The sequence below is a fragment of the Physeter macrocephalus genome, chromosome 14, assembly GCF_002837175.3.
Source record: "Physeter macrocephalus isolate SW-GA chromosome 14, ASM283717v5, whole genome shotgun sequence".
Classification (NCBI taxonomy): Eukaryota; Metazoa; Chordata; class Mammalia; order Artiodactyla; family Physeteridae; genus Physeter; species Physeter macrocephalus.
This window is the reverse complement of record NC_041227.1, coordinates 125,079,969-125,089,008: the sequence shown is the minus strand read 5'-3', so window position 1 is coordinate 125,089,008 and position 9,040 is coordinate 125,079,969. Positions and strand designations below refer to the sequence as shown.

The 9,040-nt window shown below is 55.5% G+C and overlaps 1 long non-coding RNA gene across 1 annotated transcript; it reads left to right on the top strand.

Annotated features, from left to right (window-relative positions):
- The first annotated feature begins 2,693 nt into the window (after positions 1 to 2,693).
- LOC114487798 (uncharacterized) lies at positions 2,694 to 8,726 on the top strand. Its single transcript, XR_003683227.2, has 4 exons — positions 2,694 to 2,815; positions 4,790 to 4,867; positions 4,943 to 6,056; positions 6,981 to 8,726. It is a non-coding gene; the product is annotated as an uncharacterized lncRNA (long non-coding RNA).
- The last annotated feature ends 314 nt before the right edge of the window (positions 8,727 to 9,040 follow it).

Genomic DNA, 9,040 nt, shown 5'->3' with positions numbered 1-9,040 from the left:
TCAGTGGGCTCTTCAGAGGAAGTTATGAGAGGAGAGGGTTATGGGCAGCTCAGCGCCCATAACCCGCAAAGCAGAAGTGAGAGCCGTGAGATTTCTCAGTCCTCCCCCCGCTTCTCACCCAGCCCTGCCCCCATGGTGTGGGCCTCCTTCCCTCTCAGAAATGAGACCTGTGACTTTTCCCCAGTTACCCAAGTCTGAGGAAATGTTTGTCTTGAAAGGAAACTAGACTTGTAAGCCTCTTTTCAGCCCCAGAATTGAGGAATCGATTTGGGGCACCCAGTGGGGCTGAGCAGGTGAAAGGAGGGGCAAAGGAGTAACCCCCCTCCCCCCTCCCCCACCTTGAGCACCTACCAAGTATCAGGCCAGGGATCCAGGGCCCTCCGCAGGGTGTCCCCACCCTCACTGGCAGTGAGTGGCTGGCGGGACCAGGACCTGACCTCGCCAGCCAAGTTCCCACACACTCTGGCCCCAGGGCCACTGCCCCCCTGGACAGTAAGCCCCCTCAAGACTGGGCAAATGCTATTCTTTCAGGAAACTAGGACACCACTTAGAGTATTTCAGCTGCAGCTCTGGCCTTTGACACAGATGCACATCTGGAAAACGCGGCCTTCCTTCCCCACGGAGTTCTGAATGAGCAGTTCTGGATTCCCAGTAACTTCCACTTGTAATTAATTGTCAGTTGATTACCCTTTCACTTACACGTGTCAGTGTGAAGGCGCTAGCCTCTCTGTCAGGAAGTCAACTATCCATTGACAAGTGAGTCAAAGCATCGGGTGGCTGTTACTTATTCATGAGCCAGGGTGCCCGCGTAGCTGGGTTTCCCCTCACCTGTTCCAGCTTGCCCTGAGATGGAAGTAAAGGGCCCTGGGGAGAAAGTGGTTTCCTGACTCTTCCTGGGCCCATATTTGAACCACACTTTCTTCCCTCTCTTGCTCGCACGCTCTCTCTCTCTCTCTCACACGATTTCCATCCCAGGTCTGGTGGCTTTTTGCCTGACCCTTTACCCATATCCCACAGTGTTAACCCTGGCCAACCCAAGGTGTAAACAAAACTATATGGCACCATAAAGCATTGGCAGTAAACTGTAGACCATATTCCTTTTTTTTTTTTTAAGATGACTTTTATTTTCCTTTATTTTCTGGCCACGCCACGCGGCATGTGGGATCTTAGTTCCCCGGCCAGAGGCTGAACCCGAGCCCCCTGCATTGCAAGCGCGGAGTCTTAACCACTGGACCTCCAGGGAAGTCCTGTAGACCGTATTTCTTTTTCTGGGGAGTGAGGTGAGAGGAATTGGACATGGGGATGTTTTATTTTTTATTAACATACAATTGATTTTTTATTTATTTTCACTGAGTTTAAGTATACATTTGGTACACGTGTTTTACTCACAGGTATTAGTGCGATTCATTTGAAAGAAAAGCTGCGGGGCGTAAACTGCAGGGGGAAAATGTCTGGGGCTAAAAGTGGGGCATCTGAGGACCCAGCAGCTAAGGCTCGAGGGGCAGAGGACATTCTGTGGGCCAGCTGAGCCTGGGCGCTGGCCTCGTTACTGAAGCAAGCCACTTAATCTCTTTAAACCTCAAATGCTTCATCTGAACACCAGGAGGACCGCTGTGTGGACCGCTGTGTGGAATCCCCCTCCCTTCTTCTAACGTGGTGCACGCGGTGCTGGCGGGGCGAAGACCACCTGGGGCTTAGAAATGCAGCATCTCAGGGCCTCCTCATTTTAACAAGATCCAGGTGGCTTGTGCTGACAAAGTTTGATTAGTGCTGGGCTAAACAACATGACGTATTTAAAACACCTAAAAATTTTTTAAAAAAATAAATAAAACACCTAGCAGAGAATTTGGCAATGTTAGTTTCCCTCCTCTTCCCTTCCCTGAGTGTGCTCAGACGGGATTTAGGTTAGGTTAGATCGTGAATGTGACTTGCAGTCTGATGGTGTCGCATCTATTTTGTCTCCTTACAACCATGATGTGGGATAGGCCACAGATATTCTTATCTTGGTTCACAGATGGAAGAGTGTGGCCCTTATGAGTCCAGCAATGGGTCCTAAGGTTACAGAGTAGACCCATGGGGACCAGGGCCACATGTGCAGATGCTCAAGGCTTCGACCACCAAGCCCAGGCTACCCATGGAAGCGGCCACTCCCTCTGGTGGGGGAAGGGATCCAGGGGCCAGCTGGAGCATATGCTCATCAGATGGGTTAGCTGGATAGGATGTAAAAAGATCCCAAGGGGCTGGAGTTTGGTGTCCTCAATGTGACAGTTGGGTGATGGGCGATAGTCAGGAAGGGAAGGCAAGTGGGACACATGGGGACACTGGCTGTGCCCAGGCAAGCACAGGGTGCTGGGAAGGCCACCCCAGACGGAGAGATGGGAGCAGAGGGGCGGAGAGGCTCAGGCGCCAGCACCTGCGTGGTGGGCACTGGATGAGGAAGCACCGTGGCCACAGGCTCTGGACATTCTGTCAGTGACCTGGCACCAGAGAATGTTCCCGGCCTAGGGAAGGACCTGGGTCTGGCCAAAATAGAGGAGGGAGCTGGGCGCGGCCTGGGAGGAAGGTGGGGCGGTGGGGAGGGAAGGGAGCCCTGGCCCAGCGTGCCCTCTGTCCTGGGCGCGCACCCTGCCGGGAAGCCCTGGGGCCGCAGCTGCTCGGGCTGCCCGGCCCAGAATAGCCTCCCTTCCGGGCAGGGCTGCCCCGGCCCGCGGCGCCAGCGCCCGAAATAGGGCTCGGCCTGGAGGCCCGAGGGCGGCGGGCGGCGGGGGCGAGGGACCGCCCCAGCTCGGGGACGCGCCGGGGAACGGGCACCCGGGTACGCGGCAGGGATCGGGGACCGGGGGCCGGGATGCCGGGCGCGGGGCCAGCCGCGGGGGGACGGGGCGGGGCGCTGACCTCACAGTCCGCGAGGAAGCCCGTCGTCGGGGGCCGGCCGCGCTGATGGAAGGGCTGAGGAATCCGCAGCTGGCGGCGCGATGGGGCATGTGCGTGTGTGTACACTTCCCCTTTAAACGTGGCCCGGAGAGGAGCGGTTGCCATGGGCACGCACCGGGAAGGGGGCGTGGGTGAAACCGAGGCGCGCCCGGACCGAGGTCCCGGTCCTGTCCTGGTCCGGGTCCTGGCGCGGGGCCCCGCCCGGGCAACGGAGTCGGGAGATCCCGCCGGCGGGGGAAGGGTGGCAGGGACCCGCCTCCAGGGACACCCCACCCAGAGCCCGCCCCCCGCCCCCGCGGGGTCCCAGTCAGATGCGGTCCTGGACCAGGGTGTGCTGAGGAGGCTCTGTGCCTGCCCTGCCCACCAAGAGGTGCGCCTCGCGGGGGGAGGGGGGGACCAGCACAGGCTCCCCGCTGTTACCCTCCTTGGACCCTGAGGCTGAGAGTTTAAAAGGTGCCTGACCTCACTTTTTGCCCATGTAGCCACCACCCCTCACCGACCTCCACCCACCCGCTAACCTCCTTAACCTCTCCCAGCCTCAGTTTCCTTATCTATTAACCAGCGATTAGTCATATCTACCATACAGGGTGGTTGTGATTAAAATAGAATAATTATGTAATGTGCCCTGTGCACCGTAGATGGGGTCCTCTTTCCCTTCTCCCCCCCTCCCTCCTCAATCAGACCTGGGATCAGTTAGGTCCTCCTTGTCAACATCCCGTCCCCCAGGCCTGGAGCTTCGGGTGGATCAACACCCTTGCCAGGGCTCTCCCCACCTCCTTTCCCCTCAGGGTTACCTTGGAACCCTCCTTATACAAAAGGATGGTTCAACTTGCTGTCGGAACCTGCAGGAATCCCAGGCTGAGGTCCAAGAATATTAACAGAGGGCCCAGCCTGGCTGAAGTGAGTCAGCCTCTCCTGAACGCTAGTTGCTGCTTCAGCTGCCCTTGGCAGCTTGGACCTGTTGGTTGCCAGGACTAAGCGGCCCCTGGAAATCGCTGGGAAAACCAGCATGTCCTGGGGGTGGGGTTAAGAGCCAACCCCGGCATACCAGGCTGGTAAGGGGCTCTTGTTCCCGCTTTGTCTCCTCTCTGGGAGCCGAGGCTCGGGCCGGGGAGCAGTGGTACCCCCTGTAAGGAAGGGCGGGCCTGGCTTACTGTAACTGCCTGGCTAAAAGCCTGATTGTCCTGTGGTCGGGCAGGCCAGCCAGAGAGGGGCCCTGGTGTAGGGAGAGCTCATGCAGTGTGTGAAGTGGAGATAGGCATGACTGCTTTCCCGAGGAGAGTTACTAGACCAGGTGGGCCTGCCAAGAGGGCGCCATTTCTCCCCTAAGCAGGTCAGGCCACTAGTTAAATGCCAGACTATTTGCAAGAAATAGTTGGTCCAGGGCTCAGCCCCTTCCCAGGGGCGTCAGAGCAGCCAGTGTTGACCCAGCACTCACTATGTCCTGGGCAACGTGGGTGTTCGCTCACTGATCTATGACAACAGCCCTAGGAAGTGGGGACCGTTATTATCCCCACTGTAACAGATGGGAAGCAGATTCAGAGACCTGCCCTGGTCTCCCAACTTTGAGGAGGCGAACTGAACCAGCGTGAAAACGCAGGCTCTTGATCCCCATTCCGTCTGGCCTCCTGAGTGTGGGAACCAGTGTGGCCCAGAAGGGTGGTGGATGGCCCAGCGGACCGCCCAGGTGTCTGACCCCCTCCCCCCAGGCATGCTGTTTGCTCGGTACTCAGCTGACTTCCTGTCCCTGGAAGAGCAGCTGCGGGTATGCTGGGGCAGGGCGGTCCCCTTCCTGTGGTTCAGGTAAAAGCATAACCCCATGCCTTCTTGTCATCCTCCCTCTCTCCTTTCCCAGGCTCTAGATGTCAGACAGAACGGGATGCCCCGGAAAGCCTCTCAGGGCCAGAGATTTGTCCGGAGTCTCCAGTTGTAGGTGAGGGGCCGAGGGGGCAGAGAGAAGGGGCTGCAGGCCCTGGTTGAGGGGAGGACCTGAGAACTCTCCTTTCAGCTCTAACAGACCGCCCGGAGCTTTCTTCATCACGCTTCCTCTCTGATGATGATAATGATTCACGGACGAAAGATGCAGATGAAAGTCCCTTAACTTCGTAGCCCCAGCTCCCTCTAACCTGGTTGTCTGGAACATCTGAGGGATGGAGGCTGCCGCGCTCCTGTGTCCACTTCACCATCAGATAACCCAGGGCTTTGCAAAGAGCTGGCTGTTGGGTATCCCCTGGACTTTTCCCTAGGTGACATTGCCAGGGAACTGTGGCACTGGCCAGATTTCCCACGCCCAGCCCCGAGGCTTCACCTTCCCCTGTCTTTTGCCCATGGAAGCTTGGAATAAGCTTTCTAGAGGATGCTCTTTATTGTGTGTAGGGTCATCTGAGGTTGCTAATACTGAAGCTCTTCACCGGAGAAACGTAGGAAGCATCCCTGCAGCTAAATGAGGCAATGTCTGTAGAGGACCAGGCCATGCCAAGCAGGCTACAGACGCATGCTCTCTCCTCCCCCAGAGGCACTGCCCTTGGCTGTGCAGACTGCCTCTCAGCCCTGCCCTTGGCCAGGCCATCTGCTGGGCCCATCCCCGGGCACCTTTGAAGCCTGTCCTTTGCTCAAGGTGTCTTGGATGGAGTATAAAGGGGCCTTCCTATTGCTCCTCTGCCCAAAAGCAAAGAAAGACACTTTTGTTAGGCTCTTCCTGGAAAATGCAAGGAAAGAAAAAAAAATGTTCTTAATTTTAGATCCTGCAGGACCAACCGGCAGTACAGGGTTGAATCGTATACCCCAAATTCATGTCCATGTGGAGTCTGTGCATGTGACCTTATTTGGAAATAGGGTCTTCGCAGATGTAGTTAAAGATGAAGTCATACTAGATTTGTTTGGGCCCTAATCCAATGACTGGATACAAGAAGAGGGAGATTTAGACATAGGCACATGGGGAAGACAGCCATGTGAAGACGGAGGCAAAAACTGGAGTGATGCGTCTACAAGCCAAGGAACGCGACGGATTGCTGGTGATCACCAAATGCTGGGGAGAGGCAGGGAAGGATTCTCCCCTAGAGACCTCAGAGGGCACATGGCCTTGCTGATACCTTGATTTGGGACTTCTGTCCTCCAGGACGGTGAGAAAATCTGTTTCTGTTGTTTTAAACCCCCTAGTCTGTGGACTTTGTTATAGCAACCCCAGGAAACTCATACGAGCACCAAATGTCAAACAGAGGGCAGTTGTGGAAAACAAGAAGGAAATGCAGCAGGCACAGAAAGGAAAGGCTTGGAAGAGACCAAGGAGGAGACAGGAAGGAACACTTCCTAAGCATCCTCCTCCCACCCGGGACAGGAAATGGTGGCCAAGGCTTGCCGGGCTCCACTTTCCTCATAGCAGGGGTGTGGGGGGTTGGATGGGGGTGAATGTGGGAGGTCATTTTGAATCTTGCTGGTCTCAGGGAGACCCTGCTAATAGTACTAAACCTGTGACATGGTCTTGTCTCTCTACCTCACGACAATCCATGAAGTGGGTTTTGTTGAGGTCCCTGTGTATAGATTAAGAACCACGGCAAGACTGTTAAGTACCCACCTGAGGTCATTTGCCAGGAAGCAGTGATCTGGGACACACACCCAGCTTTCCTGCCGCACAGTGGCTCTCTGCCCTCTGCCGGCCCAGGGCTCCTGTGCCCATGTCCGGTGTCTCGGAAGGGTTGGCAGGTGCTGGCCATGGGCAGGGATGCTGCAGCCCAACTGCCTGGGTTTGGACCCAGCTCTGCTCCTGGTTAGCTGTGTGACCTTAGGCGCGTCACATTACGTCCCTGTTCTGTAGTTCCCTCCACTATAAAAATGGGGACAATAATAGGAACTAACTCATGGGGTTGCTGGAGAATTAAATGCGTTCCTACCTTCCACGTGCTTAGACTAGTGCTTGGCGCATCAGAAGCAGGCCACGAAAGTATGTGCAATAAATAAACTATGTGGGTGAAGGTCTTTCCCTGCAGGGTCGGGGCCAAGAAGAGGGTCTATGGGATGGTGAACCTTTCTTTGGTCTTACTCCACAGGCCAGGGGGAGACCAAGGCCAACAGCATTCTCATGCAGTCCTTGTCTGTTTCCTACTGAACCTTCCAGAGACTAGCAGGGAGGGCCCCTGAGACCAGAGAGCAGAGTCGTGGGCAGGCTGACTCAGTTGCTCGAATCCTCCCTTCAAGGCCACCTGCCATCACCTTGCCGCTGGATCCTGGTCAGTCATCTACCAGTTAACTGTGTTGCTCACAGTGGGAAGCTAGACTGGGGTGATTCACCATCACGCATCAACCCATGGAAAACTCATCCACAGCGCACGTCGGAGGGATGGTACTGGGCGTTGCATTCACAGACGGAGCTCAAAATGTGCTGAGCAGCTTGTGCGGGCAGCAACGTGCCCAGCCCGGGCACATCCAGGAAGTCCTCCAGGCATCTCTGGCCATTTCTCCATCTTTCTCTCGGGGGCCTGCAGCCTCTACCGGTCTTCTGGCCCTTTTAATTGCTTCCTCTCCAGATGTCTCTCCTGCCAGTGACAGAGTCCGGCCTGATGGTCCCAGGGCCTTGTATATTCTGCCAGGGTTGAGGCCCCTCCCCTCCCCCACTCAGGATGGACCAGCTCAGTCCTTACCCTGGTGTGGGCACAAGGTCTCTTGTTGCAGCTGGGCCCCTTGGCTGACCTTCTCAGCTCCTTCTCTAAGGCTGGAGAGGCCTGGCAGGATGCCTGCAGGCTCCTCCCCTCCACTCCAGGGCTCTGGCCAGAGCCTGGTCAGGGTCCTTGCTGAGTTCCCAGCCAACCCCTGGAGTGATGGACTGAGGAGTCCAGTGGGGGAAACCCCAGTGTGTAGGGCAGTATTCCATTGACTGTCCCCACCCCCTGATTGGGCAATGCTGGCTGGTCTCTGAATAGCTTCTGGGTGGCCTTCCCGCCAGACCCCCTTGCCTACTTTCACCAGGTGCCAAGGAACACTGAAAAGGGCAGCGAATGGCTAGGGGACCACGCTCAAAAGCCAGCCTGCCTCCCTCCCGAGCTGGCTCCTTTCCCTCCAGCCTCCTTTTTATAGAATTGTATTACAGAAGGGGATATAGAGGTCATCTCATCCCTCCCCCGTCTTCCAGAAGGAATAGTTTAGAGTGATATTGGGGTTCTCTGAGGCTTTACGCAAAACTCTGCACATTGGGCTGGCCAGAGGTCTCGCTGGAGTTTCCTTGGCGATCCTATGTCCATTGGGAACACCAGTCCTGAACGTCTGAGGCTCCCAGCCGCTGGGAGATGGGATGACCCTGGCGTTCCCTGCAACCACCCAAAGTCTCTGTGGATGGAATGGCAGCCCCAGGACTGTCCCCCAGGGGTGACTGGTCTCTGATGAGAGCCAAATGTGGATCCAGCTGCCATCTGGGTCCCTTGGGGAGTCTTCACAATAGCTGCTACATGGAGGTCCTGGATGGTGGGGACTCTCACACGCAGGTGCAGGTAGTGGTGGAGAGGGCAGGTGATCAGTGTTCTAAGTCTGCTCCTTCCACGAATCGTCTGTGTGACTTGAGGCACGCCTAAATCCCTTGACACCTTAGTTTGCTCATGTGGAAAACGCAACATATTTCATTTGAGCTGCCTCACTTACCTCTGAGTTATATAAGGAGGGAAGAGCGAGATAATATATTAGGATGTGTTTTGAAAAAAACAAAAGTGCTATTCATGCCAACACAAGGTATTAAAAATAAAAGATGCCTGTTTGCTTCCCGAAGTAAAAGTTGTAAACGATTTAAATCATATTTTAACGACTCCAAAAACCCCTTTATTTAAAGACATTTCTTGCTTTTGTAGAGTCAGGGGTCAAGCATTTGGTGGGCTTCCACTGGGCGCCACCGACTCTGCCGGATTTTGTGATGAATGTAAAAAACTGGAAGATCCAGTGCCTGATGCAGAGTAGGCATTCAATAAGTTATCATCGAAGGGATGAATGAGAGAGTTCTTCCTTCCAAGAGTTCATAGTCCAATCTGGAGGAAACTGGCAACCACCAAAGAGAGGCAGAATTGGAAGAGCGAGAGGGCTGTCTGGGCTGGTGAAAGTGAAACGGGCTCACAGGTGGGCACAGGTG